Raw genomic sequence first — 10,305 nt, forward strand, 5'->3', positions numbered from 1 at the left:
TACTGCCAGAGGGAGTAGGACTCTCCTGGCGCGCCCTATGTGGTCGGCTAGCCTCCCCCCTTTGGTCCTTTATATACTGAGGCAGAGGCACCCTAGAACACACTAGTTGATCCACGTGATCTATTCCTTAGCCGTGTGCGGCGCCCCCAGCCACCATAGTCCTCAATAATATTGTAGCGGTGCTTAGGCGAAGCCCTGCAGCAGTAGCACATCAAGATCGTCACCACGCCGTCGTGCTGACGGAACTCTTCCCCGACACTTTGCTAGATCGGAGTCCGGGGATCGTCATCGAGCTGAACGTGTGCTAGAACTCGGAGGTGCCGTAGTTTCGGTGCTTGATCGGTCGGATCGTGAAGACGTATGACTACATCAACCAAACGCTTCCGTTGTCGATCTACTAGGTATGTAGATCATACTCCCCCTCTCGTTGCTATGCATCACCATGATCTTGCGTGTGCGTAGGAATTTTTTTGAAATTACTACGAAACCCAACAGTCAGCCAGGCTCTTCATGCGCTCACGAGAACCTTGAGCTTCTGCGCGTTTCTTGAGAAAGGCTTCTTTGAGCTTGTGCAGCATAATCTTGAAGTTTTTCACCTCTTGCACGCTGAGCTTGGCCATATGCTTCTTGAACTGAGCTTTCTCAAAATCAATCTTTTGCTTCAGTTCAACAATGCGTTGGGCGATAGCTAATTCTGAAGCAATGGCGCCATGGAAGGCGACACTGAGGCCAATGGGTAGTTGCAGATCTTCGAAGCTGATGTTGGGCGTGTCAAACCACTCATCAATAAAGTTGTGGATGATTGTCACGTCAAAGAGAGGCAGATCATTGAAGATTTCTGCCTCTTCTTTGCTCTTGATGAGTTGCTCAAGAGCGTCATCTGCAAGATCTTCATCACTGGACAGATCAATGGCATCGTTTCGCAGAATGGCAGCAACTGTCAGTTCTTGGATGGTGTGTGGCAGAGGCATCTTGACCTTCTGGGGCTTGGAGATGCGTGACAAATCTTCAGACTGCACACTGTCTTCAGGAGGTGCAGTGGCCAGTGGCTTCGCCCCGTGAGATTTTTGGTGCAGAGGCAGCGTTTGAAGCTTTTGGCTGCCTCAGCTTCTTTGGCTTCGGCGCTGCAGGCGCTTCATCTGATTCAGCGTCATCTGCAGGCTCATTCACGGCAGTCCCTTGAACCACGATATGGGTGATGAGACCTTCAAGGTTGTAGAAGGGCCCAAGAAGATTGGGTTCAGCTTCACGAGTTCCATCGGTACGGGGAGCAGAGGGACCAGGGTTGAAGTCTAATCCCAAGGACTTCTTGTTTTGCTTCGCTGAGTTCTGGGCAAACTGGAAGTTGCGCTTAAACAGATTGTCGTCACGACACCATAGCAGTGACGATGGGTCAGCATCCGTAGGCTGTGGTCCACGGACCATGCAGGGATAGAAGCCTTGTTCAATGGCTTCATCTCTGGTCCTGGGTTGAAGATTTTTGTAGAGGATGTCTCCCCATGGTCGCTTGATGGCATTATTTTCAGCATATTCCTTTGTTACAAATCTGTACTTGAACCACTCTTATGCCCAATAGCGTCGAATCCATTGGATTCGTGTCTTGTGCTGATTGTAATCCTCTTCAGGATCTGTCTTGTACAGCTCTGAGAGGTCATCGGGCAGATCTCTTGATGTTTCTCCTCGACGCTTTCTGCCATCCTTCCTTGCAGATTTCTCTGAAGCCATGAATTTTAAACTGAAAGGCTTCAATACGTTCAAAGGCTTCAAAGGTTTTCGCTTGCTGGACAAACAGGAACTGGCTTCGGGAGAATTTATATGATGCTGTAGGAATTCTGTAAATGAATGCAGACTATGAGAACCAAGGGATTCTCCCACGGACATGTACCTGTGACAGCATTAAGGTGCGAGGGAAGGGGAAGAGGTCATATGCATTCTCAGAAGATTTTGAAGATAAATCAGTTTAGAAGACATTGACCTCATCGTGCAAGACATTCACTCATAGATAAGGAGTTGGTTCCAGATTTGTACGAATCCAGAGATCAGTACAAGTGAGGAATCTAACTACTTTGTGAAGCATAAGTGAATATACTAGGCATGTTATGAGATGCAGTATGAAAGAGATCCAACTTGTGTGAATAGAAACTGCTTGTGGTAGAAAGTGACAAAGCTATAGGATCAAAGGGGCCGTAAAAAGGAAATTTTATTTACCACACGTAGAACTGCTAGACGGAGTGGAAGAGGAGGCCGAGCAGTTCGATCGTCCATGCCCTAACTTGGCGACGGAGGACACCTACGGCGACGGCGGAGAGGACGATGTCCGCGGTCGGCGTGAAGACGGCGTCGGAGAGGTTGCGGCAGCGAAGCGCTTTGTCGCCGGCGTTGTCGAGGGCTAGCGGTGGCGCTAGGGTTCGTGCGAGAGTGGAAGAAGAGGTAATGACTGTGGTGAGGCATGTATTTATAGGGACAGGGGTGGCTCAGTGTTATTACACAGGTGCCCCTGGCGATTCACATCTGAGAAACACGTGGCCATCATGCAGCATATCGGGGGTCGTTCCACGTCCCACGCACGCCTGGATTGTCGGGTGGTCGTTCCCACTTCTCCGGGTTGCAGGTGAAGGAATGAGCATTGAAAACGGACTTAATGTTTGTCTCTATATCTTCTGCTGACAAGGACGCAGAGAAGACATTCGACAGTTTCAATAGAATACATATAATTTGGAGAGATAGAGTTTGAGATAGAAAGCATAGAGAGGTTAGGGTCCGATCACATTCACTTAGTTCAAAAGATTCAACAAGAAGACATAGCTATAAGTGAATGCTGTAGAGGACAGAAAACTAGTATATATATATTCAACATAGTGAAGATAATCATGAAGACATGTTGAGATTGAAGCCAAACCAAATGTGAATACATAGCAAATGTAACGCCATGAGTGAAACACTTCAAACAGAATATTTGGTGGTGGCGTTACCCACCGTATAGGAAGTATTAGACCCAGACATGGCGCACAATTATCGTGGCGCTCCGAAGTCAAATTCCACATTAATGTATTCACACTTAGAATGTATGTCTTCATTGATTGAAGATATACTTTACTTCGTGTGTTGCACATCTAAGTCATCAATATGCATAAGTGTTAGGATGTGTGCCTGATCACAGGACATTTGAGGATTCCAAGATATTTAGCTCACACCGTAACTTGCAAAATCTCTTCTCATCCAAGGGCTTGGTGAAATATCTGCCAATTGCTCTTCAGTGTTGACGTGTATGATATCAATATCTTCCTTCACAACATGATCTCTGAGAAAGTGATGATGAATTTCAATGTGCTTTGTCTTCGAGTGCTACACTGGGTTGTTGGCAATCTTTATGGCGCTTTCGTTGTCGTAGTAGAGTGGCACTTGCTTCAGATGAATGCCATAGTTCTTGAGTGTTTGCTTCATCCACAGAAGCTGAGCGCAGCAAGATCCAGCAGCAATGTATTCAGATTCAGCAGTGGAGAGAGATACATAGTTCTGCTTCTTTGAAGACCAACATACAAGTGATCGTCCCAGAAAATGACATGTGCCTGATGTAGACTTGTGATCCACCTTGTCACCAGCATAATCAGCATCCGAGAATCCAACCAGATCAAACTCTGAGCCCTTTGGATACCATAATCCTAGAGTTGGGGTGTGAGCCAAATATCGAAGAATTCGCTTCACAGCTAAGTGATGCGACTCCTTTGGTGCCGCTTGAAATCGAGCACACATGCAAACACTAAGCATAATATCTGGCCTAGATGCACATAGATAAAGTAAAGAACCAATCATGGAGCGGTATACCTTTTGATCGAACTCTTTACCATTGTCGTCGGGACCCAGATGATGTTTGGCGGGCATTGGCGTCGTGAAGCCTTTGCAGTCTTCCATACCGAACTTCTTCAGGCAATCTTTGAGATACTTCTCTTGAGATATGAAGATGCCATTGCGTTGCTCTCGTATTTGAAGACCGAGGAAGAACTTCAGCTCTCCCATCATGGACATCTGATATTGCTCTTGCATCATATATCCAAACTCTTCACTGTACTTCTGATTGGTGCAGCCGAAGATAATGTCATCCACATATATTTGGCACACAAACAGTTCACCATCATATGTCTTCGTGAAGAGAGTGGGGTCGAGGGAACCAAGTATGAAGCCTTTGCTCTTCAGGAAGTATTTGAGTGTGTCATACCAAGCCCGAGGGGCTTGTTTGAGGCCATACAGTGCCTTGTTGAGCTTGTATACCATGTCAGGATGTTTTGGATCTTCAAAGCCAGGCGGTTGTGCAACATACACTTCTTTTTCAATCTTGCCATTGAGAAAAGCACTCTTCACATCCATTTGGTACAGAAGTATGTTATGATGATTTGCATAGGCCAGCAATATGCGTATGGCTTCAAGTCGAGCCACAGGAGCAAATGTTTCATCAAAGTCAATGCCTTCCACTTGAGTATATCCTTGAGCAACGAGACGAGCTTTGTTTCTGACAACTTGACCATGCTCATCTTGCTTGTTGCAGTATATCCATTTAGTGCCTATTATATTGTTCTTCTGAGGATCAAGACGCTTGACCAGTTCCCATACATTATTCAGCTCAAACTGTTGAAGCTCTTCTTGCATAGCTTGAATCCATTCAGGTTCCATGAAGGCTTCTTCAACTTTCTTGGGTTCTGTTATTGAGACGAATGCGAAGTGCCCACAGAAATTTGCTAGCTGAGTTGCCCTTGAACGAGTGAGCGGACCGGGTGCATTGATGCTATCAATTATTCTCTCAATCTGCACTTCATTGGCAACACGAGGATGCACAGGGCGAAGATTTTGCTCTTGCTGATCATTGTCATTGTTAGTGGAATTGTCTTCAGGCTGAGCATTGTCTTCAGGTTGATCAGGTGCAGAGATGATAAGTTCCTCTTCAGGTTGAGCTTCAGAGGGTATGATTTCTCTAGTTCCCATTAGTTTGATTGATTCACTAGATGGAACTTCATCTAGCACATTTGGCAGGTGCTCTCTCTGTGAACCGTTAGTCTCATCGAACCGCACATCCACTGTTTCAACCACTTTATAATGAAAGAGATTGAAGACTATGTAGGAGTGCGAATCCTTTCCATATCCAAGCATAAAACCCTCATGTGCTTTTGGTGCAAATTTTGAAGTGTGATGTGGATCCTTGATCCAGCACCTGGCGCTAAATACTCTGAAGTAACTGACATTTGGCTTCTTGCCAGTAAGGAGCTCATAAGATGTCTTGTTCAGAAGCTTGTGAAGATAAACACGATTGATTGTATGGCATGCGGTATCAATGGCTTCAGGCCAGAATTTTCTTGGAGTCTTGTATTCATCAAGCATCGTTCGGGCCATCTCAATGAGTGTTCTGTTCTTGCGTTCGACGACGCCATTCTGCTGTGGCGTGTACGGGACTGAGAATTCATGTGTGATGCCCAAAGTATCAAGATATGTATCAAGGCCAGTGTTCTTGAATTCAGTGCCATTGTCACTTCTGATGTGCTTTATCTTGGCGCCATAGTTGTTCATTGCTCGATTGGCGAAGCGTCTGAAGACATCCTGCACTTCAGTCTTGTAGAGGATTATGTGCAGCCAAGTATATCTAGAATAATCATCAACAATGACAAAGCCATAGATACAAGCAGTAGTAGTAAGAGTTGAGTAATGAGTGGGACCGAAAAGATCCATGTGGAGCAGTTCGAAGGGTCGAGTAGTTGTCATGATTGTCTTCGAGGGATGTTTGGCCCTCGTCATCTTTCCTGCTTCACAGGCACCGCATAAGTGATCTTTCTTGAACTTGACGCCCTCGATGCCTATGACATGCTTCTTCTTTGCAAGGGTGTGGAGGTTCCTCATGCCAGCATGCCCTAGCCTCCGATGCCAGAGCCAGCATTCTGAAGTTTTTGCTAGAAGACATACGGCAAGCTGTGGTCCTGCTGAGAAATCTACCACGTACAAATCATCTTTCCGATACCCTTCAAACACTAGAGACTTGTCAGATTCCATTAGAACAAGGCAACGATATTTTCCAAATATTACGATCATGTTCAAATCGCAAAGCATTGATACAGACATTAAGTTGAAGCCAAGGGATTCAACAAGCATGACTTTATCCATGTGTTGATCCTTTAAGATTGCAACTCTACCTAGACCCAATACCTTACTTTTACCAGTGTCAGCAAATGTGATGTGACTCTTGTCGGATGGACGTAAGGTTGAGTCCATAAGAAGGCTTCTTTTACCAGTCATGTGATTGGTACACCCACTATCAATAATCCATTCTGAAGACGCTGGTGTCGTACCCTACAGTGCAGTTAGGGGGATAGGCTTCACGAAGAGAATTGTGAAGCAAAAACATTTGACGAACCAGTGGGTTATGAAAGCTTAGATCCAGATTAGGACTGATAGGGAGAGTAGCAAGCGATTCAGGAACGAAGTACATAGTAAGACCATTCGGGCATTTGATCTTGCGCCCTACAAGATGTTTAAGGTCCCCAGCAATAGCGTCATACGATTTTGGTTTTCTGCTGGAGACCTTTCCCTGCAAGAGAGAGTTAAGCTTTCTTAGCCACCCACATCTTCAAGGGTGGCTTAGAAGCGATAAGTCTAAGTGCAGCATCTGAGAACTTTGGCTTTGGATCCCTAGCAAACAGTCTTGCGGGTGGACAATAGTACTCATAAGAATAAGCAGAATAGTTCTTGGTCTTATGAACATGGCGGTTTGATGAACCGCGCTCATATTCATAGGCCTGAGTATGGTTTCCCTGCAAAACATTTGCGTTAGTGCGACTCAGGTGAGTCCTCTGTCTGTATGAAGCCTTTGGACCGTATGAAGCCTGTGGTCTGGCGTTTGTCTTCTTCACCTGTGGTGTCATGATGACATTCATAGGAAGATTTTCCAAACACTTTTTCGGCACCCAGATCTTCTTCACAGGCGGCCCATTCCTGCAGTTAGTACCAATATACCTGGCAAACACTTCACCATTCTGATTCTTAAACAGTTTATAGTTTGCATCAAAGGATTCATCAATGACAATGGGGTTAGCACAAGTGAAGCCAGATAGATTGGATGGATCTGCTGAAGGTTCCTTTGCAGCAACCCATGTGGTTTTGGGGTACTGCTCAGGTTTCTAGTAAGAGCCATCAGCATTCATTTTCCTTACGAACCCAACACCCTCTTTCCTCGGGTTTCGGTTCAGAATCTGCCTTTTGAGGACATCACATAGTGTCTGATGCCCTTTAAGACTTTTGTACATCCCTGTTTCAAGCAATGTCTTCAACCTAGCATTCTCATCAGCAATAGCAGTGGTATCCTCAGCAGAGGGGTTAGTTACCACATCAACTGTTGAAGATATTGCAACAGTAGCAGCAATAGAACATTCAGCAACAGAAGTAGCATTATCACGCTCAATGCATTTAAGACATGGTGGTTCAAATCCTTCCTGAGCGGAACTGATCTGTTCGGCGCGAAGTGACTCATTTTCCTTTTGAAGATCTTCATGAGCCGCTCTCAATTTCTCAAGATCTTGCTTCCTTTGAAGATAATCATAGGAAAGCTTTTCATGAGTTGTTGAGAGCGTTTCATGACGACTTTCAAGTTCCTCATACTTAACGTGAAGATTTTTTATGTCTTCAATTAAGGACTCAGATCGAGTCATTTCAGCGCCTAACAGATCATCGCTTTTGTCTAGCAGTTTTTGAATATGTTCCATAGCTTTCTGTTGTTCAGTTGTAATTTTAGCAAGTGTTTTGTAGCTGGGTCTTGAACCACAATCAGAGTCATCTTCACTAGATGTTTGATAGTGAGTAGTGCGTGTGTTTACCTTGGCACCGCGTGCCATGAAGCAGTAGGTAGGAGCGGAGTAGTCCTTGTCATTTGCATCGGTGTCGGTGATGAAGTCATTGTCTTCAGTGTTGAAGATGGACTCGGTAACGTATGCTGTAGCCAGACTTGCAACGCCAGAATCGGACTCCTCCTCAGACTCCACCTCCGCCTCCTCAGAAGCGGACTCCTCTTCTGAATCCATTTCCTTGCCAACAAACGCACGTGCCTTGCCAGATGAGCTCTTCTTGTGTGATGAAGACTTTGAGGAAGACTTGGAAGAAGACTTTGAGTATTTCTTCTTCTTCTTGTCGTCAGAGTCATATTCCTTGCTCTTCTTCTTCTTTTTGTTCTCATTGTCCCACTGCGGACACTCGGAGATGAAGTGGCCAGTTTTCTTGCACTTGTGGCATGTTTTCTTCTTGTAGTCATGAGCAGAATCTTCATCATTCCTTGAGCTTGATCGTGAAGACTTTCTGAAGCCTTTCTTCTTGGTGAATTTTTGGAACTTCTTCACAAGCATAGCAAGTTCCTTTCCAATGTCTTCAGGGTCATCAGAACTGCTGTTAGATTCTTCTTCAGATGAGGAGATAGCTTCTGCCTTCAAGGCACGAGTTTGCCCATAGTTGGGACCATAAATATCTCTTTTCTCAGAAAGATGAAACTCATGTGTGTTGAGCCTCTCAAGTATGTCAGATGGATCGAGTGTCTTGAAATCAGGACGTTCTTGAATCATCAGGGCTAGGGTGTCAAACGAACTGTCAAGTGATCTCAGGAGTGTCTTGACGACTTCATGCTTGGTGATCTCAGTAGCGCCGAGGGCTTGAAGCTCATTTGTGATGTCAGTGAGTCGATCAAACGTGAGCTGGACATTCTCATTGTCATTTCTCTTGAAGTAGTTGAAGAGGTTGCGAAGGACACTGATTCTCTAATCTCTCTGGGTTGAGACGCCTTCATTGACCTTGGAGAGCCAGTCCCAGACTAGCTTAGATGTTTCCAAAGCACTCACGTGGCTATACTGTCCTTTGGTCAGATGACCACAGATTATATTCTTGGCAATAGAGTCCAGTTGAACGAACTTCTTGACGTCAGCGGCAGTGACACCTTCTCCAGCCTTGGGAACGCTGTTCTTGACAACATACCATAGGTCAACGCCAATGGCTTCAAGATGCATGCGCATCTTATTCTTCCAGTAGGGATATTCAGTTCCATCGAAGACGGGGCACGCAGCGGAGACTTTAATTATCCCTGCAGTCAACATAGCTAAAACTTCAGGTGGTTAAACCGAATCACACAGAACAAGGGAGTACCTTGCTCTGATACCAATTGAAAGTGCGTTATATCGACTAGAGGGGGGGGTGAATAGGCGATTTTTATGAAAGTCTTCAAAACGTGGAAGTTTCGAAGACAAACGATAGAAATAAACATATTACCATGCAGCGGAAGGTAGACTACACTAGGCAAACTATAGTCAAGTATTTAATAAAGTGAAAGCACAATGACTAATAGCAGCTAGGTAGTAAGGTGTAACACCCCAATAATTAAGTTACAGTAAACCCTGACAAATGATGCCAAGTCACCTTTTTTTATTAAGCTTAATCGACTCTTATTGAAAACCAGTTCGAATTCAAATTCGGATGCAACTTGAAAATTTAAATGTTTCAAAAGGTAAAATAGAAATGTAGGTTGGGCTGCAAATATTCACTAGCAAATTTTCATATAAGAATTATCATTTTTCAAAATATACAAGTGCCATTAAACATTTTAAAACGGACTCATAAGCTTTTATTGAAATAATCTAATTTAAATAAATCTGTAAACATTCCAAAAATATTTGACACTTGTTGGAATAGCTCAAAATATTGCCTAAAATTTATGTGATAGTTTGCACAATGAATTGAAATCATCTAGTACCTAAACTAAATAGAAAACAATAGTAACTAAGAAAACAGAAAAGAAAAAGGGGAACCTACTAATAAAAAGAAAAGAAACCTAATCTACTGGGCCCCTTGGCCCATTTAGAAAAACAGCCCCAGCCCACCCGCAGCTCCTTCTACCTACCGCTACAGGAGGCAGGGGAGGCCGTGGCAGCCATCCCACGGCCATGGGTGCGCCCGGCCAGGTGCCGGCCATCCCGCGGCCCTTCCTGGCTGTTAAGTCCGACGCCCGCGACCCCCTGGCAAACCCTAACGCCCATCCCCCTCGTCTCCTTCTCCGCCTCTCGATTTCGTCCACACCCGAGACCACAGTTGTTGCTGCCTTCTCGATCCCGTGGCCACCGGCCTCACCTCATCGCGCCAAGACGTCCAGGAGCTCCTTCATCGTCTTCTCCTTCGCCCTCGCCTAAGGGCTCGAGCTAGGAGGGCTGGTACGCTCGACATCGAGCATATCTTCGTCGGTACATCGCCGGTGTCCGACGTCGTTTGCCGCGGCTCCGGTCCACCTCCGGCCTCCCC

Source organism: Triticum dicoccoides, chromosome 5A (genome assembly GCF_002162155.2).
Source record: "Triticum dicoccoides isolate Atlit2015 ecotype Zavitan chromosome 5A, WEW_v2.0, whole genome shotgun sequence".
Taxonomy (NCBI): domain Eukaryota; kingdom Viridiplantae; phylum Streptophyta; class Magnoliopsida; order Poales; family Poaceae; genus Triticum; species Triticum dicoccoides.